A 25948-nucleotide genomic window follows, 5' to 3' on the forward strand; every position below is an offset into this window, starting at 1 on the left:
ATTTTAATTTGCCCGAACTTTTATTTGTACGAATTTTTAATTGATAAAATTCTTAAGACGACGAATTTCCATTTGTTCGAAATTACCAAATGTCCGAACAAACATTAGACAGAAAGTTTTGGGCACAATTTTTAAAATTTTAATTTCGGACAAATGAAAATTCTATCAATTAAAAATTTGGACAAATAAAAATTCGGATAAATAAAAATTCTGCGTCTTAAAAATTCGGACAAATAAAAATTCGACGTCTCAAAAATTCTGTCAATTAAAAATTCGGACATATTAAAATTCGGTGTCTTAAAAATTCTATCAATTAAAATAATTTTCCTATTCCAGTGAAATCTTTTACTGTTCTAGGTAAATATTTTTTTTCCACGATATAAATGACACTAATTTTGACTAAAAAAAATTTTTTCGCGGTAAAAATCGTATTGATCTTACTTAAGACAAAAAAAAAATATATATATACAAACATCGCGAGGAACATGAAACGAGAGAGGCATTTCAAGTAAGAATTAGATTGCGCGAGACGTGTATACACATTTTTGCTTTCAGCTGGCTGGCGAAAGATCGTTGCAACTTTTTATTACGCCCAAATTGCTCATTACTGCGTGAAAAAAAGTTAAATGAGATGCACAGCGCAACTATACGAGGCCATAGTGAATGCCAAGTTTACCCCTCTTTTTTATTTTAAAAATGCCGCATATTAGCAACAAAACATGGTCACACACAACATCACTTTTAATGTTTTCAAGATCTAATATTTTCTTATGCTATTATATAACGTCACACACACACACACACACATACAACGACATATAATGCCCATGATTAACAATGCACATAAAATGAAAAAAAAATCTCCAAGTTAATAATTTTCCCTCGTTTAGACTTTAAAACATGGAAGTTAAAAGAATTTACAAAAATTTTCCTTAAAAAATATAGTCTGGAGAAAAAAATATTCCAATTTAATTGCAATTTTTTTTCAGTTAGCAAAAAAAAAATTTTAGACTAATTATTAATTATTAATAATAATTATTATTATTATTTAATTATTTTTTTTTTAAATTTAATTTAAAGTAATTAAGGATATCTTCAATTGAAGTTATTTTTTATCACAGTTACATTCAATTAATGTTATCATTGACCACAGTTACTTTCGATCAAAATTATCATCGATCAATGTTACTTTTGGTCCAAGTTATCAGCAATTTGTTACTTTCGATCAAAATTATCCTCGATCAAAGTTATCATTTATCAAAGTTACTTTCGACTAAAAATATCATCAATAAATGTTATTTTCTCTTTATTTTATCATCGAACAAAGTTACTAATACTAAATAATAAAATAAAGAATAATTGATGATAATCGAAAGTAACTTTGATCGAGAATAATTTTGATCAATGATAATTTAGATTGAAAGTAACATTGATCGAGGATAACTTTAACCAAAGGTAACATTGATCAATGATAACTTTAATCGAGGATAATTTCGATCGATGGTAACTTTAATCGAGAGTAACTATGGTCAATGATAATTTTGATCCAAAGTAAATTTGATCATTGATAACTTTGATCGATGATAACTTTAGTAGATGATAATTTATATCGAAAGTAACTTTAATCGTTGATAACTTTGATCGAAAATAATTTCGATCGTTGATAACTTTGATCGATGATAACCTTGGTAGATGATAATTTTTATCAAAAGTAACTTTAATCGTTGATAACTTTTATTGAATGAAATATTGATCGATGTTAATTTTGATCGAGGATAATTTTGATCGATGGTAACTTTAATCGATAGTAACTATGGTCAATGATAATTTTGATCGAAAGTAACTTTCATCATTGATATAACTTTGATCGATGATAACTTTAGTAGATGATAATTTATATCGAAAGTAACTTTAATCGTTAATTACTTTGATCGAAAATAATTTCGATCGTTGATAACTTTGATCGAAGATAACTTTGATAAATGATAATTTTGATCAAAGTAAAAATGATGTTTGTTTATTTTTTGTTTTTAATGTACAGTTATGTGAAAGTAACATTAAAAAAAATCATAACTATAATATATTTTATTTTGTGTGTTTAAAAAAATCTTTTCATTTCTTTAAATATTTGCCAAAATGCATTTTGCTCGCGCTACGTTTATATAAAGAAAAAGAGGCGCACGCTATATTGAAAATTATATTTTTTCGTATGTTCTCGGGTTTGGAATTGCTCTCAAGAATTCTTGCCAACTTTCTTATTATTATCTTGCTTCACTTAGGTCCCCGTTTGCCAAGACAATTCCGTTTCTCGTTTTAAGGAAATTGTAAATTAATTTTGCGATATATATATATCCTTTCAAATTATTATATTTATACATATATAAGAATATGAAATACATCTCGACAAGTTAAATTACAGGAAAACATTTTTTTCATTACAGAAACTATTTGGCAAGACATAAACCATAAAATAGCCCCAAAAATATTATTATTATTATTATTATTATTATTACTGTTACAATAATAATTATTTTGTTATTATAATTATTATCATAATTAAATAATTAATATTAATTTGATTAAAATAATTATATTGAATTTAGTGTTTTTCGTTTAAGCTCTACAAATTCTTAATAAAGTTCACGTAATTGTTTCTGTAGTCGAATTTCGTTGTAACAATATGTAAAATGAAACTCGAGGAGAGAGATTTTCGTGGGCTTTTCGTTCACCACTTTACAAAGTACAGATGGTCAGCTTGGGTTACGGTGAACGCTTAATGGGCCAAGTTTATATTCCACAACAAGATAGTAATGTCAAAATTACAGAAAATGTCACAAAAGCCACACTGGCATTTTAATCCAAATAAAATTTACAAATACAGTGATAATTTTAATTATATAGTGGTAATTTTAAATACCTCAAGTTGTTTTTTTTTAATATATTCTATTTTCTCTTTACTAAAAATACTTTTAAAAAATAATTATTTATTATTAAAATTTATTATTAAAATAATAATAATTATTATTATCATTATAATAGTATTAAAAATACGTAAAAGATAATACTAATTTTTCATAATGAATAAATTCAAAATAATACTAATTACTAATAATTGTAATTGACAATTACAAAAAAAAAATTGTGATTTTTTTATAGATAAAAAAAATTCAATTTTATGGAAAAAATATCGTGATACCAAACGTCAATATGTTATTGTCAATTTAAAAATAGCAAACAGCAAAGTTGATTTGCTAAGTGTCGATTATATAGATATATATATATGTATATATATATAACGTTTTTGTTTATTTTTTAACACCACACGGGGAAAAGAAAAAGGGGGATATTGAATTTTTTGTGTTTACCTTCCGATATTGGATAATTCCCCAGTAACATCCGACAAAAAGTAATTACAATTTGCAAGAGAGAGAGAGAGAGAGGACGTTGATCGAAGCGTTGAATTCTTTTTTTTTTTTTTTATTTATACGGGCAACAGCAGGTTTTTGTTCGCTCTTGACGAATCGACAATTTTACACATTCAATATACCCGAAGCAATGGAATTTTATTCAAAGATTAAATACACCTCCAGCCGTGTACGAGAATATTAAGGGCTTATGCAAAATGGTTGGGAGACGAACACGACACAATTTTTCATTTTCACATAATGCCAGGACATTTTTCTCGCTCTGGAAACTCCAATTTTTGAGGGTAAAGTAAAAAAAAAATTCAAAAAAAAAAAAAAAAAATTATCAATCATAATATAATTTTTTTTCCCACTATTAATGAAAAGATCAAAATTTTTAGCAATGAATATTTGTTTTAAATGACATGAATTACATTTCACCGTATTTTAAGTTTTCCACAAATTTGTAATTGATAGAATTTTTAAGACGCCTAATTTTCATTTGTCCGAAATTACAAATTGCCGAACAAACAATCGACAGAAAGATTTCGGCGTAATTTTCAAAAATTCACCAATAAGAAATTATCAAAAAAATCGTGATTGGTCAATTTTTAAATTAGCACCGAAATATTTCTTTCGATTATTTGTTCGGACATTTGTAATTTCGGACAAATAAAAATTCAGTGTCTTAAAAATTCGGACAAATTAAAATTCGGTGAATTATAATTTCTGTCATTTAAAAAAAAAAAATGAAAATTCGTCTAAATAATAATTATTTCTAATAAAATACATTGAAATAAAAATTCTAATTAATAATGTTTTTTTGGGAAATTTATTTGGCCCTCCAATGTTTTAATTAAAACATATTTTAAAGACAAAAAAAAGTTTTCTAATTTTAATAAAGAGAAATTAAAGCAAATTGCTGGGGCGTGATAATAAAAAAAATAAAGAGAAGTAATAAAAAAAAAAAATTCTTTTTCCCCTGAGAAATATTCGGGAGGAATTATTGTTTCTTAAAGTGAGAAAAGTTTCCTTGAGCCTAAGGCCACTTTCTACGGTATTTTGTTAAACTTTTTTCAAAGTGATTCTAATGCAAGAATCGTAAGCACTAAAAAAAATTGTGAAAAATTTTGAAAATTATCTAAAAAATTTTTTTTTTTAAAAACTCTAATTATTAAATTGCTTTAATTTAGTTTTAAAAAAATACATTAAATAATTATGTGAGGATTTGAAAAGTTTTTTTTTTCTTCAAACAAGCGCACATTAAGAGAATTTAAACTCGGAACTGAAAAAGATCATTGTCCAAAAAGGGGGATAATTCGTAAAAGAAAAAAAAAAAAAAAAAAAAAAAGAAAATAGAATTCAACAGTGGGATCTGAGAATAAATATTTACGCCATTCACCAAACTCTCGATAAATCTCTTTGGGATGTTCTTCCTGTCTTCGAATGGAGGTTTTTTTTAAATTTATGTTGCGTACTTGGAAGTACCTTGAACCTCCGCAATTCAAGGAAATGAGAAATTAAATCAGAATCTATGAACTCGTCGGGAAAACTGTACGGACTAAAGTTTCGTAGACTTTCCGCATGAACAAGAAGATATCGAGATTCTAAAAACGTCAAAGAATTGATGAGTTTCATTAGCATAAATAAAATTCGTCAATCGTTGAGCGTTTTTTTTTTTTTTAATTCCGAATTATTTATGATTCCTTTCTTTTTATTTAGAAATCATGAGAGAAATTTTTGTCTTCGATTGAAACTTAATTCAATCGAGAGATCAATTTGAATCGAAAATAAAAAAAAATAAATGCAATTTTTTTTATTAAAATTTTGATGAATTAAATTAATAAATTAAATAAAATAGTAAAAGTAACACAGAAAATTAAAACGCATTAAAATAAGCTGCAACGCTTATTATTTTAATACAATTTTGCTTATTTTAATACCAAAATGGAATAAAATAATAAGCGTTGCAGCTTATTTTAATGCCTTTTAATTTTCTGTGAAAGTAAAAAGTAAAAAAAAATTAAATTTTTTTTCTATTATAATTTTTTCAAAAAAAAAATCAAAAAAAAAAAAAAAAAACTGGGGTATTTCAGTTTTCCATTTGGGTGAATATTGAACAAATAGATTCGAAAACTGTCAATGTGGTCGCACACAAATCTATGTTAAATCGACGCTCGACCAATTATTGAGTGTCGACTCCATAATTCGCATAGGATTGTACAAATGTACATATGTGGCCTTGAAATAACGCACATTTGGAATTTCAGAACATGTCGGAGAACAAAGTAGCCGTCACTATACACATCTATAATTACTCCTATATATATATATATATCATTTTCGGGATATAATGAGAATTCGTGTTTGGTTTCCATTTCCGCAATATGCATTAATTTTTAGACCTTGTGACCCCCTTAGTGAAAATTTATTACGATACATCGTGAATCAATATAATATTGTACTTTAGGGAGCGCTCATAATTTTCCAAAAAGAGTGTATCACAAGAAAAAAGGGGAAAAAAGAATGAGAAACGTTTTATGAATAATACAAATAATAATTTAGAGCTTAGGAACTTTGTCATTTTTCTTTTTTCTCTTTCTATATTTCATGACTTTTTTAATTATTTCTAAAAACAAAAAAATAAATAGATTTATTAAATTAAAAATTAATTGAAATTAACAAAAAAATAAATTTTCGACACACTTTAATTTGATATTTTTTTTTTCCAAAATTAATTATATAGAAAAGCCGAAGAATAATTATACGAAATGGGAGATTTTTAATTACTGTAATTTATTTCAATGGCAATTGAAAGATACAGTGGCAAATGTTTGAAATTTTTTAAAGATATATAATATTGACAGTAAAATTTACTTTTATAACTTTGTGATTAAATTATTAATTAAAATAATACGATGAAGCATAAATTATGAGAGATACTTGATTTATCAAAATGTCTCATTAAAATTATAATGGAAAATGTAATATAATGAAACATGTTTTTAGTTTATTGTTATTGTATAATGTTAATAATAATACTAATATTATGTTAACAATAAATTATTATTATTATTATTATTATTATTGAAAACCATTGTGAATAAATTCAAAATGTAACAATTTTACAAATATATCATTAAAATTTAAAACAATTACTGAGAAGGAGTGAAAGAGAGAGAGAGAGATTATTTTGAAACATACAAAGTTTATCAATTTCATTTGAATATTCTAAAATTATCAATTAAATAATTTTAATTATTTATGGATAAAATAATAAAAAAAAAAATAGTCATTCATAATTTTTTTTTAAATCTTCTATTTATAAGTTGCTCTTAATTTTTTTTTAATATTCTGTTTTATATTATATTTAAATTGTAGCAAATTGAGTATTTCTTAGACAAGGAAAAGTGAAATGTGATATAGAGAGGAGAAATAATTTGCATATTCACGAGTCTATAAATGAGCTATACTGAACCAATTGTCGCATTGGTCTCGCGGTTTGCTCTTATTAGCAATACATGAATGCCAGGGCTTGAAAAGACGTGACAGAGAGAGATAGAGAATTTTCATTTGAAACAGAGGGAAAGATATTGAACTTCTCTCTCTCTCTCTCTCTCTGCGAGAGAAACGAGAAATCGCACCGGAGGCAGTCGACAAACGATAATTAGAATAATTCAACCAGTCTTGCCGATGACTTCTCCTCCACCCATTTTCAATTTCTCATCCTTTTACCGGTAACTCTCTCTCTCTCTCTCTCTCTCTCTCTCTCTCTCTCTCTCTCTCTCTCTCTCTCTCTCTCTCTCTCTCTCTCTCTCTCTCTCTCTCTCTCTCTCTCTCTCTCTCTCTCTCTCTCTCTCTCTCTCTCTCTCTCTCTCTCTCACTCTCACTCTCTCTCTTCTTATTCATCGTCGTTATTTGCCCCAAAGCGTAAAGGGTGTAAGCTGCGGTTTGATTTCCGTCGAAACTTTTTAAGCTCATCATCGACCACCGCTTTAAAACCGTTTCCCATATAGTGCTCGACAAAACTCTCGGAGAGAAAAAATAAAAAAAATAAAAAAAAAATTCTAAAAAACTTTCCGGCTCGCTTGGAATGCATGCGATTTTCGCGGGTTGCAAAATTTGCGGCTAAAAAGTCCAACGAGAAAACTCTCTCTCTCTCTCTCTCTCTCTGACTGACTGTACCGGAGGCAGATTTTGCATTTGCATGACTTAACAGTCAGATTCAGTGAATTGGCACTAAACTAATCGATTGTATGGAAAATGCGATTAAGAATCTTCCTTTAGGTGTATATAGGGAGGAGGGAAAGATTTTTTCCTCTCTCTCTCTCTCTCTCTCTCTCTCTCTCTCTCTCTTTCTTCGGTGACTTTTTTTCACTTGAATGATCGTATTATTAAATTTTCAAGTGGCCAAAAAAAAAAAAAAATGTTTTAAAATTGATTGAAAAAGGAAATTAAATATCTCAAGATAGACATAAATTTATATATATATATATATATATATATATATATATATATATATATATATATAAATTTTTATATAGAAACATTTATTTTTTATAAAAACGAATTTTCTTCTTTGTCTAAAAATGGAGAAATTAATTTTATTTGTGAAATAAAGTATAGAAAAAAAAAGAGAATTGTATTAAAAAAAAAAAAATCTCGACAATTTATATATAGTTTATATATGGTGAAATTTGTACTGAGAGACTGATTTCACAGTTTTAAGTGAAAAATCCGAGGATTAAAATGACTGGTGACAAAATACTGTTCCGCGCTCTCAGTGAGACGTGAAACATTTTTCTTGGTATGATAAATGTATTTTTGTAGTTATATATAAAACGACATGGACCATGTATCGAGATTCATACAGGAAATAAAATTCTCTCAGTAATATTTCTCAAATCGACCAGGAATTAATTTACAAACTTTTAATAATTAAACAACTAAAATAGTTTTTAATAGAAAGTAAAATTTTAATAGACTAAGCAAAATTCCAATAAAATTCTCATTGACAAATTTGAAAATTAGAATAAAATTGAAATTTCATTAAAATTCTAATAAAATTCATTAATTTTTAAATGTAATTTTCTGTAAATATTTTTGAGAAACACTTATCAAATAATGTGATAATTTGAAGTATCTTTATATATATACGAGTTGCTATAATCTAAATAAACCGAGTTGACAAAAGACAAACGAGCGTCTCTCAAACAAGAACTGTTACTTCGATAAATTTCTGAAAGTTTCATCCATAAGGAGAGAGAGAGAGAGAGAGGCTAATTCGATTATAAATGTAGCTATTACAAAGCATCCAAGAGAGTCTTCTTCTTGTCACAAGTTTCGCTAACGCCATCTGCTCTTAAGTGCGTCCCTACGCTATATAAAGTGAAAACATCGAAAAACCAAAACACCTGAGCAAACATTTTACACACTTTTTTTTTAATGAAAAAAAAAAATTTACAACTATTTTTATTTTTAAATAAATAAACCCTTAAATGAAAATAGAGATTTTTTTTTTTTGTAAAGTGCAAGGGATTAAATTTTCCATTGTTCGGGCTTAAAAATTGAAAATGGAGAAACAAAATAAATAACTGAAAATTTAACCCCGAGAGTTAGAGCGCAATTGTAATTTTACACTCAGCACGAGTTTGGCAACACAAAATTGTCCCTCACCCTTCTGAACCGGACGGTCCGCGTTGAAGTAGATTAGAGACGTTCTATCCAGATACTCGGAATTATGTCTGGCCACGTCCCTTCCTTACTCACTTCATTGCGTTATCTCTCCCTCCCTCTCTCTCTCTCTCTCTTGGTAATTAGTTTACCAACTTAACAGAATCCTACTTCTCTTCTTGCAAATCATGTAAATCTTTTTATCCACCTCAACATTCTCCATTCAATTAAATAAATTAAAAACTCAATTACGAACAAAAAAGTCAATGAGAATAATAAACAAAAAAAAAAAATTTTTTTTCACAAAAGAAATTTTTTTTTTTCTACTAATTTTATCAAGGGATGAAAATTTACATAATCAATTTTCTTGTGAGTGTAAAATGAGCCGAGAATATATATATATATATTTTTTTTATTCTTAAGAGGCGTATAAAAAATAAAAATTCCCGACTTTTTATTATGGAGCTAAAGCGAGAAATCCGTTTTAACTAGTCGCTGACGTAGGCGAAATTGCGAGATCCAACAACTTGAATTCACACCGACGGTGAGGCATATATGTGTATAATTTTCGCGCGAAGATAGGCGAAAAAAGGAACTAGGCAAAGCGATAACGCGCGACAGCCGCGTAAATATATTTTCATTTACCCCGTTTGTCAGTTTCTGAATAGAATTCAGAAGTCAGCTCTCCCTCTCTCTCTCTTTTTTTCTCTCTCTCTCTTTTGATGGATCGCGTTTCGTCCGCAGAAATTCTGTCGACAACAAATCGAGAAAAATGTCTGTCTCGACTAATTATTTACACACACATACATGTGTGCGAGATTATTAAATTTGTAAAATTTAGAAAAACAAAATTGCAAAGAAAATAGTTTCTAATTCTAAATTAGTAAAAATTTAATTAAAGAAGCATATTCAGTCGTTATTTTCAAAAAAAAATTAATTATTTTTATTAAAATACATCTCAGAATTATTTACACCAAGTTTCGAATCGATTTGAAGAAAATTGAAACAGATAAAACATTTTTAAGTTGCGTCGTTCGGATCGGCAGCAAAGGCGCCAGCGATCGGCGACAGAAGCAACTGCGCATGCGCTACTGTAACTTTCTCATTGGTAGAAAAAGGCGCTTTTATTTAAAATGCATTTAATAATAATAAAAAGAAATGTTTAAAAAACAAAAAAAAATTTTTTTGGTGTAAAAAAATTCATAGCTAACGAAATAATAAAAAAAAATATTTTACAATTTCTATATTCTATATGGAAAATTAATTTCGAGAATAGAAAAATTAACGGCGTACAATTTTCATTGTCTTTAACATCTCCCTCAAATGAAACATTTTCGGTTTCTGTTTGGAATGCTTAACCGCTTTAGCATGAACTTCAAAGTTTACTCGGTATCGTGGTCACACTGGAATTCATGATACCAAGTCAGTATTACGCTTGAAATTTACACTGTCAAGTATTTTCAACTGTTAAAAGATAATTTGCTTTTATGAAAAATATTTTTAAATTCCTGACATGTTCATTTTTTATAATTAAATTTTTATATTTCACAAATTTTTAAAAATTTTCAAAATATTTTTCTATATTATTTTTTGAATATATTTTTGTTAAGAAAAAAAAAAATACTATTTTGGAATTTCAAAGTTATATATTGATTTTTTTTTTTGACCAAAAATTGTATTTTTAATTCTAGAAACTCTTGAAAAGAGAGAGAGAGAGAGAGAGAGAGAGAGAGAGAGGGAGAAAGACAATTTGATGTCAAGTGGAATAACCTAATTTGAAATGAACTTGGGAGGAGAGGATATGGGGTTTGCGCGGTAATGGAATTATTTCCGGCCCAATAAATTTCCCTCCAGCGAACTGAAACTAGGAAAGTTCAATGTGGCATAACGATCTAACGACGTTGTAGAAAACTGCGATCGCGAGTTGCGTTTACATCCCTCTCTCTCTCTCCCCCCCCTCCAAACTTTGTATTATTATTTTTACGCCGATACGTTTAATGCTGCGTACGTGAATCGCAAAATTCCAGTAAAAAAAAAAATTTACCTTTTCACATATGAAAAAATAATTTATTTGATTCAAGTAATCAATTATTTATCAAATAATTTAAAACAAAACTTTTTTCTACAATTTCTATATTTTTTACATTTGAATTTGCATTTGAATTTTGAATTTTAATTTTGAATTTTAATTATGAATTTGAATTTTAATTCTGAATTTGAATTTTAATTGTTTAAAAGTTTTTTAATTGCTAGAGACTATGAAGCGTTATAATAATTAAAGAGATATTTAACGTGAGTCAACGTTTTTGTACAGTGAAATATAAAAAAATTGTCATCTAGTATGCAAATTATTTTATATAATTTCAGTCCGCCCTTTTCTTCGACTTGTATTCTTTTTTTTCAACACACATTTTTTTTTCCGGCAACTGCCATTGTCGACATGTCCTTTTATCCTCGTGACATGAGGATTTTTTAAACACTTTTACTGTCGCAAGTGGTTTAAGCTCGCTCGTTACACAATGAGTGTAAGGGAAACGATAAAAGAACAAATGTCCTGTATTATTATTGTTATTATTATTATTATGGGTTAAGGGTGTGACATCTTAATTGCGGACAATATTGTCCTAAAAAAATAGTGACAAAAAAAAACACAGCCGTTTGCTTTTCAAAGTTACACAAATCAATTATTTTTTTTTTTTTTTCATTTCATTCTTGAAGAAAAATTTTGCTGACTGCGAAATGGAGGAAAAAAAGGGAAAATTTTCAGATGAAAAAATTTATTCAAACTTCAAAGAGGTTAATTTCTTTCTTTCAATTTTTAACTTGCAGAGAAATGATTCAAGTTGAATAGAAAAAAAAAATATTCAGTCTTCAAATTTTTATTTACGAAAAAAATTATTTCCATTTCAAAAAAAAATTGAATATTTTCAAAAAATTGTTTGATATTTTTGCAATTGGAATTTGAAAATTGTTTTGTTTTTTTAATTACCAAATAATATAAATTTTAGTATTTTTATATTTAAATATCTTTGGAATTAAATTTTTTTTAAATTTTTTTACTTAAAAAAATTTTTGTTTTATATTTCTAAATCCTCTTTTGAAGTATAAAACAAGAATTTCAAACAGCTTTCAAATCTCCAGCAATTGAGCGATCCTTTCAAACTCAAAACTTGGATAGAGAAAGAGAGAGAGAGAGAGAGAGTTTCTCCAAAACTTTTGAGATTTATATAGTTCTTATCAAATTCCCTCGATTCGGAAAATGTTTTCCCTACGACATTCTTTTAAAATGGTATTAAAACTTTTTTTCTTTTTACAATAATAGATTCTTAAACGTTTCGAATTAAAAAAAATATATATAATTCCGAGTAAAAAAAACATTTATATGAAAATTCACTAAAAATTAATTCGATTTTTTCCTCACTAAATTATATTTTAATTAAAAAAAAAATCATGTTTGTCAAATCGAAAAAAGAATTCGAGAATATAAATGAAAATAAATAAAGTAATTACGTAAAATATCTTCAGAGTTTAAAATTCTCTAAAAGAATTATAAAACTTGCAATATTCTTTTTGAATGTTTATGTTTATAGATAAAATTAAAAAATTATCGGAAACGAAAAGTCTGACCAAAAAAAATATATATTCGAATAGAAATTATATAACTTTTAAATCCAATTTTTTGAAATCAAATTAATTATTTAATTGTTTTTCTTCTATTGAGGAATTAAAATCTAATTTAAGATAAAGGAATATACGCACACACGATAAATAAGCATTTAATTCAATTCATGAATATCTTTAGCTTAAAAAAAAAGAAAAAAAATTTGCAAGATAGAATTGGAGAGCTTTAATTACAGTGTGGTAATTATCGTAGATTTTAATCTTTCTGTTTTTTTCCAAGTAGAGATACTTTTTTTTCACGTAATAGCACTCAATAATCCAGAATCCTGAGCCACATCTTGTCCATTATCCCTTCATTTCTAAATCTATATATCGAAACGTCTCTTAATCCTCGATCGTTTTCAATAATTTATGTTAGGTCCATCAGAATACCATCAAACATTCCCTTTCTTGAGCACATCATAAATAGACACCTAACCATATTTTTAATGAAACTTTTTTTAAAACATCGATTATATAAAACTCAAAACTGCAAAATTTTTATAGGAATTATTTCTTTTTTTTAATCAAAACTTTTAATTGATAAATAAAAATTGAACAAACAAATAAGCTCGTTTAAAATTGTAAATACAAAAATAAAAATACTTTTAACTGATAAAAAAGTACTTAAACTAAAAACGCTTTTAGTGAAATTGCTTATTTTATAATTAAACAATTGGAAAAATTTATAATCACAGAAATATGATTTTAGGAAAAAAAATTTTTTTTTTAAATTGATTTTCAAAGTTTTGAGAAAGTTTCTCTTGATGGATAATGCAACTAAGGGGATGAATTTCTCCCACCAAAATGATTGGTCGAAATTCCACTAGAACAATAAGGTATTCATTGGCGAATATTTGGGTCTTTGTAATATGCAGAGTTAGGGAAACCACAAGTAGAGTTTCTTGCAAACTGAGCTGAATTATTGAGCGTTTACAGATAACATAAATTGGCCAATTCTGACCTAAAAGTTTTGTCCATTTTTCTTTTTCTAATTAATATTCATTTTTCATTAATATCTATAAAATATTTTCAAATGCTACTTTTAATTTAATATTCATCTTGAGGCGACAAAAATTTCTCTTATTAAAAAAAAAAAAAAACACATTTACGCCAAGAAAATGTAATTTCGCATTGTTTATAAAAGAACTTGGTTATGAAAAAAAAACAATCAACTTTACAAAACAAATTATCTCTTGAATTGTAATTTAATAAAAGAACTCAGTCTTCATAGATTAAGACTTTTTGAAAAATTTCTCATATTATCCAAGTGTAACTATTTTTATTTTGTTTTTGGTTTTTATCATAGTTATTTCAAAGTTCTTTACATTTTTGCATATTATCATTTTTCTCCTTTCACTTCAGATATCTCTTTCTTTTAATAAAGACCTTATTAAAAAAAAAGTGTAAGTTTCAAGCTGCTATAAAAATGAAAGATTCTTTCAAACATTTCATATAGCGTGTTTGGTGTATAACATTGAGGTTGGAATTTTTCATCTTGACGCCAGTCCATCTGAGACATAATAAATGGTTGATTTTACCATATCTTTCTTTCTCTTTTTTTTTTTTTTTATTTGTTTACCCGAGATAAGAAGCAACTTTAATAAATGGCAGATTTTATATTAAAATCCCTATGCAGAAATTGTGTTACGGTTATATAATATTTAATATATACACACACAAGGCAATGAAGTTTTGAAAACTTTTCATATTTTCTCTCCCTCCACTTTTTTTTACAACCTTTTTTATTTATTATGATTACTGAGAAAGAGGGAGAGAGAGAGAGAGAAAGAGAGAGCGAGAGTATATACATTGCCCGATATCAAGAGTCTTCGTGAACGGAAATTGGAAAATACTTAAGGAACATTATTGAATCGCCATTCTGGACAACCGATGCACACACCGAGTTCACATAAATCTGATATCTTTGAATCGTAAAACTTAGAAAGAGAGAAAGAGAAAGGAAAAGACGAGACGAGACCCCCTCGACGTGTAAAAAAATGAAATTATATTTTCTTTTTACGATGTGAAAATCGTTTTTTACATTAGAGAGAAAATTATGCTTGCAATATAAAAGTAACATTGGCAATACAAATTTCTTAATTAAAAGCAACATTTATTAAAAATGATAGCGATAAAAATAATGAACGTCGATTAAAAACTACTAACCGTAAAAAAATAAATTCAATTAAATTACTAACCTTTGAAAAAAATAACCGGTAATTAGACTACAGACCGTGAAAATTACCGTCCATTAGACAACTAACCTTAAAAACTACCGTAAATTAAACTGCTAACCGTTGAAACAACTGTCGACTAAAACTATTAACAGTTGAAACTACTGACGGCTTAAACTACTAACCGTAAAAAATTATCGTTGATTAAACTACTAACCGCCTTAACTACTGCCTACTAAAACTACAAACCGTAAAAACTACCGATAACAATTCTAACCGTATTAACTATTGGTTTTTGTAACCACTAATTTTTATGATTACCATTGATTAAAACTACTAATCGTTCTAACCGTAAACTGAAACTACTAACCATAAAAAATACGATTAAACTACTTACCGTTGTAACTACAGTCGATAAAAATTCTAACCACATTAACTACTGGTTTTTGTAACCACTAATTTTAATAATAACAACCGTCCACCGAAACTACTAACCATAAAAAATTACTGTCGATTAAACTATTAACCGTAGTAGCTACAATCGATTGAAACTACTAACCGTGGTAATTTTTGTTTGGAATATACTAACCGTACAGTAGCTACTATCGATTCAAGCTACTATTCGCAGTAATTGCCGTCTGAAACTACTGACTGTAAAAATTTTACATCTATTAAACTACTAAACGTCTCAACTATTGGCCATTGAAACTACTAACCGAATTAACTACTTGCTATTGAAACTACCGTACTAATTACCGTCTACTTACTGTAGACTGAAACTACCGAAAAATTACCGTCGATTAAACTACTGTTCAGCTGAACTACTGGCGTATTGTAACTTCTAATAGTAATAACTACCGTTCACTGAAACTACCAACCGTACATATTGCCGTCGATTAAACTATACCAACCACATTAACTGAGATTACTAATCGTTAAAATGACTGTTGATTAAACTACCAAACGCCTCAACTATTGAAACTACTAACCGTAATAACTACCGTCGATTAAATTTCTAACCTTATTAACTACTGGCTTTTAAACTACGAATTATTCTAATTACCGTCGATTAAAATTACTAACCGTTGTAACTACTGTCGATAAAATCTACTAACCGTTATAATTATCGAAGTTTAAGCTACTAACCGTTTGTAGCTACCATTGATTGAAACTACTAACCGTAGTAATTGCTCAAAATCTTTAAAAATATAATTCTAATTAATTCTTTTTCTTCCAATTTTTTTGAAATTAGTGATACGAATTTTAAAATGAAGATTAAATCTTTGTAAAGAGCAAGTAAAATATATATATATATATAAAGAGAGAGAGGGAGAGAGAGAGAGTTTTCAAAGTAAGACTGAGTCGACGAAAACTGAAAGCACTATGTGGTTGGAATATCGAAATCCCTTAAGACATCAGCGACGTCTGCTTTTCCACTGGGATTCATCCTCTCCCCTACATTATCGATAAGCACGTGCTACAATCTCAAGATAACTTTAGTGAGTGACTACCTTCTATGCATCTTAATTTTGCTTGAACGATACTAATTGAAGAGAAATTAGTAGTGTTGCAATATTCCACATGCAAAGCGACCATATGCGACCCCCGTCCAATGATATCTCTCTATCTCTACTCTCTCTCTCTCTCTCTCTCCTTCTAACAATTTACAATATTTAAACTTGAATTTTATGGAAATTTGTGCAAATCGTTATTTCTTTAATTGCTTTATTGACATTTTTTTTTATTCATGACTAAAATAATTATTAACAATAACAATTGTGACCTAATTTTGTTATAATAATAATAATAATTTTTTGTTAATTAAATTTAAATAGTTTAGAATAAAAATTATTATTTATATTTTATATTATTATTATATTTGTTATAATATTTGTAATATATTATACCAAATATTATGTAATATTATATAAAAATATAAATGTTAAATAACTGTATAAAATTTTTTATATAAATATAGTAATAACGAAGAAAGGATTCAATGTAATTTATTTGAATAAGTTGAAATATCATAATTTATATTAAGAGGGTAGTTTTAACTGTAAGTGGGCAATTTTTATTAGAAGTGAATGGTCACATAAGTTAAGTTTATTGGGAAACTGTCAGTGATTATGGTTAGGTGGATTACCAAGCTGGACTCCTGTCTCATTGCTCAAAATGAGAAATGGATTTCAATTCCTTTGAGGCAGTTTGTCTAGGTCATGTGTATATTTTCTATATATGTAGAAAATTCAAAGATTTTCAATTCAGTATACGAATAAAAAACACAAATAATACTAAACCACTTTTAGTAGGAGTTTCTTCAAGACAATAATAATACAAAATTATAATAATAATTATTATTATTTATCACTAAATTTTAATTTAATTTTTTATTATTATTATATAAATATTATAATTTGAATTATTTATATTCTTGTAGAAGCTTCAAAATTTTTCGAGAAATTCTAGCACAAAAGGAAAAAAAAAAAAAAAATATGCTTTAGACGACACTTTATATAACATAATGAATCACCTGGTATTGGGTTTGCTGCTCGACTTCAATATAACAAAAGTGAGGAACCGATGAAGGGGGCTTTCGATGGAAAATTGCTGACGGCAACAAAGCATGTGTTGTGAATGGTGATCTCCTGCTTTACATAAAAATATGTACTTTAAACGCGGATGATACCGACTTACGCCCTAAACCTTTTAGTACCAATTGTTTGGGATTATATTTATACTATAGTATACAACAAGAGGAAAAAAATAAAAAAAAATGATAAATTTACCATCTATCAAAATATGGATTTTTTTCTACAATTTTTTTTTCTATATAATGAATTTAAATTCGGTTTTAATTGAATCATAAAATTTTTCAAATTTATATATATTTTTTTTAAAGAAATCAATTCCGAAATTTGGAAACATAATCATACAACTTTAGCAAATATGAGAAAAGTAATTTTCAAAATTTGACACGTTATAACATTACAATTAAAAAAATAAATGAAATAAGTATAGACCAACTTCCAGTTAGGAGAGAAAGACAGACCAGGCATTTTATTATTATATAATAATTACGATTATTAAATTTTAAAAATTTCAATATCAGGAGTAAATAACAGATAAAACTTGTGCAAATTACTTTACACTCGAGTGTATGAGGAAAATGATATAAAAGCAAAAAATAATCTATGAATGAAAGAAAAATTGTGTTCAATTAACTTTTCACACATAATTATATCAAAAACTTTTTGGAACAAAAAAAAAATGTGAGATAGAAAATATGTTTTTCCAGTCATGTTTTCGAGAGAATTGTACTCATGACTATTCTCTCATTGATTAGTTCTGCCGCTGGGTCTGAATATCGTACAGCTGAGAATGTACCATTCATTTCCAGATATATTCTGCGATGAATAACTTTTTTTTTTTTTTTTTTTGAAATTCTCTGTACAAAACAAAATTCGAGAAACAGAAAATCGACATTGAAAATAAAAGAGAAGGCAAAACTAAATTGTATTGAAAAAGCTGAAATTTGATAACATTGCTATAAAATAACATACACAAAGTGTAGAGTCTTTTGACTGTGTAGTGTATGCAAATAATTAAACGCATCTCCTTCAATTTAAATCAAGTGTTATTCTCAATGAGTTCAACAAATATTAAATATTTTAGAAAATGTTGCTCTAGGAATAGAAATGTCGAGACATGAATAGATGATCTTTTAAGTGGCTTTTGGAATTCTAAAATCTCTAACAGGATTCTATTCAATTTTATTTATCTTCATTCTTCAATGAATAAAATCTGAGAAAATAAATTTAATTGAAAATTCTTTTTTGCTTGGAATTAAGTTTAATGAACTTATAAAGCAAACGATAATTATTAAAGTTTAACTCAAATAACCTAAAACTAAATATTCAAGTAACAAATTACAAATTATTAATTTTCCACATTAATTAATTACAGTTGGAGAACAAAAAGTTTTCGATATATTTGGGAGGATTCTCGGAAAATGTATACTTCACTGCATAACAGAGAACATATATAGTTAATGTAATGGAATTGGAATCATTTGTAAATTAATATTAATTAAAACAATATTAAAAAAAATATTTTGAATTTAAAAAATTATGAATTTAAAAAAAAACAAAAAATGTAAATTTTGGTTTTTAGTTTCAAAAATAAATTTTGTATAAATAATGAAAAAAATATTTTTTCATTAAATATTCGAATACTACTTGGAAATGGATATTTACAATAAAAAAAAAATCTCGAGATATTTTTGCTGAGCAATAATATGCTAAAGGTCCTTGAAACCTAATTTTCCTCTCTCAACGAGCCTCATTCGCATAATCCAACAGCCCTGAAAGAAAGTGCTGTGTTAGCCCTAAAACGGTTTTTTTTTTTTATAATCTAGTGGTCCCTATAGCTTTACGGCAAACGCACTTTTCACCCCTCAAACCTACGGAAATCACCGTTATCGAGATCTGAGAACGAGTGTCAAGTGGAAGCAATTATGCAAATTTAATTCCTTTGCACGAAAGATGATGTATATATTTCTTTTTTTTTTTTTTTTTTTTTTTATTATTATAAACTTGATGAGAATTCTTTACCAAGGTATTAATTTAAATAATTTCAGCAATGTAGTTTTATACTATGAGAATTATTTTTGAAAAAAATTTTATGACGGCGATAAAAAAAAATATCCCACTTATTTACATAAATAAAAAATAATAAATTCTTAAAAAAAAAATTTATTTGATTCAAATATTCTGTTGACTATTATTAAATAAATAATTACTTGAATCGAATAATTTTTATTTGAACCAATAATTTCTGTATTTAAAACAAATTTAATTGACTCGAATAAAAATTATTTCGTTCAAGTAAATATTTATTTGATAATAATCAAGTAATAGATATTACAGGAAAAAAATTTAATTGTATCAAAAACTCCCATTCTCGAATAGACAAATTGTAAAAAATTGTACTGTAAACAAAGAAAATAGTGTTTCCAACAGGCAAATTTGGACAAAACACAAAAAAATCTGTTTTTTCACAATAAAATTTTTGCTTGCGCCAAAAAAATTTATTTTGTTCACAAGTCCGATTTGTGTATTTCCCAAAATCAGCTGTTTTGTGGAGACTACAACTGCAGTTTGTAGACAACACATTTAGATCCTGTAGATAATACAAGAAATTTTTTTCCATTTATTTGAATCAAATAAATTTTTTTTCTTAGTGTAAAATTGACAATGTTGTTTTTCATTTCCTCAGCTTCGAAGAAAAAAAATTTTAATTTCATAAAAAAACATATAATTGAGTTATTTATGTCAATCAATTTGGGTCAATATTATTTGCTAATGGACAGGACAAAGCTACTCTGACAATATACAGAACTCGAATATATGACAATCGGAGATCAGTTAATGTATACTATATTCTATATATATATATATGTGTGCGCAGTGGATAATAATACACCAATGATTGACATTAAATTGTTCAAAATTCAAAATACAGATATTTCAATTTGCATCAAAATTTTATTGCAGAAAAATAATATTAATTAAATTATATATGTCCTGTGGTATGTACAATGAGAATTACACAATTGTTTAAATTCGTACTGTTTGTATAAAAATAAATGGAAACATGTCGTTAATTAATTAACTTTATTTTAATTCGAATTAAAAAAAAAAAAAAAATTCTGTATAATTACATATTCCCCCACTCTCTATTTTTGTACTTGAAAATGTTCCTCAATATTTATCTTTTTATCCTCTATTCTTTAAGAGTGGAAAAAAAATCCATAACAGTAGGTTTTTTCCACCTTTTTAAAAATGCAACCATTGAAGATAACGGCTCTGAAGTTTCCCCTCTGCATAAGGGTAGATAGCCCTTCAAAAAGTCTCGCGAAACAAAGGACTACAATTAGCACACAGCTTCTCGAGACGCGCTGACGTGTGCAGATTTTGTGACTTGGCTTCCCTCGACAAGATTCCTCTGTCTTTAGTTTCTGGTAACAACATACATACACACACACATACACACAGCTGCTGTGATGACAAAACGTAACCTAAGCCTCTTGAACACTATACATATATATGTATGCGAGGATTAATTAAGGGGGTTGGTGGGTTGTGACACTCATTTATTTCAAATGGAATTTTCCTTTTTTTTTGAAACGCCTCCTTTAAGAGACTCTCTCTCTCAAAAAAAAAAATATATCGTAATGATCGCGAAACTTGAATTTTAATTAAATTTGATTACCAGAAGTAAGAAAATTTTATAATTATGAAAATTTTATTTTTTATTTAGGGAAAAAAATAAAAATGATGACGAGAACAGTTTGAAAACACTGAAAATTCATTGGACCTCCTTTTAAACTACGAAAAAACTTTTTACGAATCTGAATTGGATATAGATTGTAACTACTATGCAACTATCTTAAAACTAGATTGAAACTATTTTGCACCTATATTGAAACTAAATGTAAACTATTTTAAGCTTACTTTAAACCTTCATTGGATTTATACTTAACGTACATTGAAACTACTTTAAATCCACATTGAACTTTAATTGAATCTACTTTGGACCTACATTGTAACTATTTTGAGCCTATTTTGTAACTAGATTGAAACTACTTTGAGCCTACTTTAAACCAACAGTGCATTATCATTGAACTTACACTGGACCTACAGGGGGTCTACTTTGTACCTATATTGTAAATATTTTGATGCTATCTTGAAACTATCTTGAAACTAGATAGAAACTCGATTGAAACTACTTTCAACCTACCTTATACCAATATTTAAACTGCATTGAACCTACATTGGACCTAAATTTGACCTAAATTCAACCTACTTTGGACCTACATTGTAACTATTTTGAGCCTATTTTGAAACTAGATTGAAACTTCTTTGAGCCTACTTTAAATCTACATTGTACCAACATTGAACCTACAATAGACTTAAATTTAACCTACTTTGGACCTACATTGTAACTATTTTGACTCTATTTTGAAACTAAATTGAAAACTATTTATACGACATTTAAACCTTGTTAATATTATTTTTTATTTTCTACTTTAAACCTACATTGGATCCACTTTACACCTACATAGAATCTACATTTATGCCTACATTCACATTAATTTGAACTAAAATTTCCCCCTTTAAATAAATATATATCCAAACTCTTTAATTTAATGCCAGAAAAAATTTTGTTTATCTATATATATATATATATATATACATTTAAAGATTGATTCTTCACTGTACATAATAAATGTGAAAAGGATTTGGTATACGTCACTCAGCTGCACTCGACAAATGAGAACATGTTAATCATGTATTCAACGAATTAGTGAAATACATTAGGCATGGAAGAGGTTCATTGTCAATGCATTGGAATTTATTGAAGCGAATTGCATGTTTACGGACGACTAGATTTAAAATTAAATAATCATACGAGCGGAAAATCAATAATTATGAAAAATTCATGTCAATATTAACGAGTCAATTGAACATCGAAATAGAGAGACAGAGAAAAAAAAGGAATTCAAGGGGGATTTTGAGAGAGAAAGCAGATAATGGATGATTACAAAAAATGGACGCATTAAATATATATACATATATATATATATATATATATATATATATATATATGTGATGCGTTTCTAAAAGTAATAAGAGATTAATTTAATTTTCCGTCCCAAGATAGATACTTTGGGATTGATCCCTTGGTTTACAAAGTTATTAGTCAAGGGACGATCAACGACTCCTGGATTAATTACTCAATCGCCGTAGGACAAGCTGCTATGTCGATAATTGTAATTGCTAATTACGCCGCCGTTGGCAAGTCTCTCGTATTCCTAAAGGTACTCTCTCTCTCTCTCTCTCTATGTGTTTATGCAACATACGCGTCTGTTTTAGAGGTGCGTGTTTGTGCAAATCACAAACGCAAAGATATTTATGTTCAACGTGTCTTTGAATGTGCATCTATACAGCATTCTGGCAAAGCGCAGTTCACGATGCAATATAAACAGAAACTAATTTCATTTGATCATTGCAATGATAATTATTATTAAGATGCTTAAATGCAAACATTTTTTTTCTTCAATTTAATATCATATTGATAATAATATTAATTAATTTGATATTCAATATATTCCATATATTGATTCGAAATTGATATCAATTTAATATTGCTATTGATTCGATATTCATATTTATTCGAAATTTTTATTGATATTAACGTAATTTTTCTATTGATTCGATATTAATATTGAATTGAAATTAATATTTATTTGTGACAATATTAGATCAATATCAAATATTAAATCAATAGCATTATCCAATTAGTATTTTTATCAATATCAGCATCAATTACAAATCAATATTTATATTAATTTTGAATGAATATACAGTAAGAAAAGCTCCATGGTAGTCACAGCCCATGAGTGCGAGTGAGACAAACTTATGCGTAACGCATGCTTTCCTATGACTACCATGGTACTTTTCTTACTGTATATTTCAAATATATACAAAATAATTAGGAATATTAAATTAATATCTATTTTATATTATTATCAAATAAATATCAATATCAATTTCGACTCAATATCAAATAAATATTAAATCAATATTAAATCAATAGGAATTTCGAATCAATATCAGATTAATATCTATATCAAATTAATATCAATGTCAAATCATTTTTAATATTAATTTCGAATCAATATCAATAGCAAATTAGTATCAATATCTATTTTGAATCAATAGCAAATTAGTATCAATATCTACTTCGAATCAATAGCAAATTAGTATCGATATCTATTTCGAATCAATATCAGATTAATATCTATATCAAATTAATATCAATATCAAATCATTTTTAATATTAATTTCGAATCAATATCAATAGCAAATTAGTATCGATATCTATTTCAAATCAATATCAGATTAATATCTATATCAAATTAATATTAAAATCAAATCAATATCAAAATAATATTAATTATTATAAAATATATTAATTTATATTAATATTAATATTAAATATTAATTAATATTAATATCAATAGTAAATTTGTATGAATATAAATTTCCGATAAATATCAAATGAGTATTGAAAATTTTTTCGAATTTGATATTAATACTGATTTGATATTGGTACTAATTATATTAATAATTAATTATTAGCAAATAATTATTAAAAATATAAATTAATAGGAGTAAATTTTTCTTTTTAATTTTTTTGTCCCGTTAAGATGATGGTGTATGTAAGTTTTTTTTCCGTTTTTTTTTTCTTTATTAACGATTGAGTCAAAGATATATATAAAACTTGGTGTGATTTTTCTTTAATTTTTTTGTTTTTGTTTTTTTAACACCAACGATGTGTATATATATATATATACTTTTATCACAGCTCTTGAGAGCCACTCGCTTTGAGTCTATACCATCCCTTTGACATGCTGTTTCACTAGTCGCGTCACTTGTCATGAGTATTGTCAAGCGTTTCAATCTTCAAACGATTTACGTGAAACTTTACTTCCGGTTTTGTCGTGTACGATACGATATTCGTGGTCAATATTTTTCGCGTTCCTCCCTCTAAAAAAAAACTACCTATAAATTATGATTTAAAAAAAACTGAAGTTTAAATAAAAGTAATTATTATCTTAATTATTATTTTTCAAATATCAATTTTTGTAATTTTTCATTTCTTTATCATTTTTGTAATTTTTTAAATTTAGAACCCACTTGGAAAGATTCCCCGGAAAGTGCCCCCTAGAGGTTCTATCAGAATTCCGCCGGAACTTCCAACGTAATTCCGTCGGAATTCCATAGGAGTTTCAAAGAATTTCCGATGGGATTCCGACGGAGTTCTGACGGAATTCCGATTAATTTTTTTCAAAATTCTTAGAGTTCTAATTCCGTCAGAACTCCGTCGGAATCCTATCGGAAATTCTTTAAAACTCCGATGCAATTCCGACGGAATTACGTTGGAAGTTCCGGCAGGATTCTGATAGAACCTCCAGGGGGCATTTTCCAGGGAATCTTTCCAAGTGGGAAATAATTTAATAACTTAATTTCAAAAAAAAAATAAATTTCAAAAAATCTGTTTTAAAATTTTGATAGTTTTATAAAATATTTATTTTTTCAGAGTAGATTAAAAAAAAAAATTCATCCTTTCAGAGAGAAAGAAAAGTTACTTTAATTAAAATTTTAATAACCCTTGATCGGGGAATTTTCTTTTTTATATGGTAAAAATTGAACTAATTTCTGGTTAATATTTTAATAACCATTTTAACGATTCTTTTATTTCTTATTCTATAATATACTTGGAACTGTTGGAGAATTGAGAATTTAATATGTAAGTTGCTGTGTCTGACTAAACTCGATCTTTACTACTGATTCCATTCATTTATATTTTATACCTTTTATATATATATATATATATATAATATTGAGAGAATGAAACAATTTAAAAAAAAAAAATTTTTGCATTCCACAAAATTTCTTTTAAAATCTATTAAATAATATGAAAATATATATATTTTCAAAAGAAATATACAAATAAAAGGAAATTAGGAATGCGCGATTTTCACATTAATTTCCGCTTCTCACTGTTCTTCCGCCTCTCAGCGTCTGATTTTCAGAAAACTGACAGGCTGTCAGAATCTTTCAAAAGAAACCAGAAACATTTGTCAGATTTTTGATTGCACTCTATTAACATTGAAACCTGTATATATTATGCTTTAGATTATTCTACACTTGAAATTTTAACATTTTCCAAATAAATCTTGAAAAAAAAACACAAATTTATTCATTATGAATTAAAGAGGAATAAATTTGATCTATATAAATAAAAATTGTATTATAACTATTTGTTAAAATACAATTTTTTTATTCAACAAAAATATTTTCAAAGAAAAAAAATATTTTTTTTATTTAAAAATATTTTCAAAGAAAAATATAGTCTTTTTTTACTTAAAAATATTTTTAAAGAAAAATATAGTTTTTATTTAAA

The sequence above is a fragment of the Leptopilina boulardi genome, unplaced genomic scaffold (genome assembly GCF_019393585.1).
Source record: "Leptopilina boulardi isolate dan_hultmark-lab unplaced genomic scaffold, ZJU_Lbou_2.1 LbouV2_229, whole genome shotgun sequence".
Lineage (NCBI taxonomy): Eukaryota > Metazoa > Arthropoda > Insecta > Hymenoptera > Figitidae > Leptopilina > Leptopilina boulardi.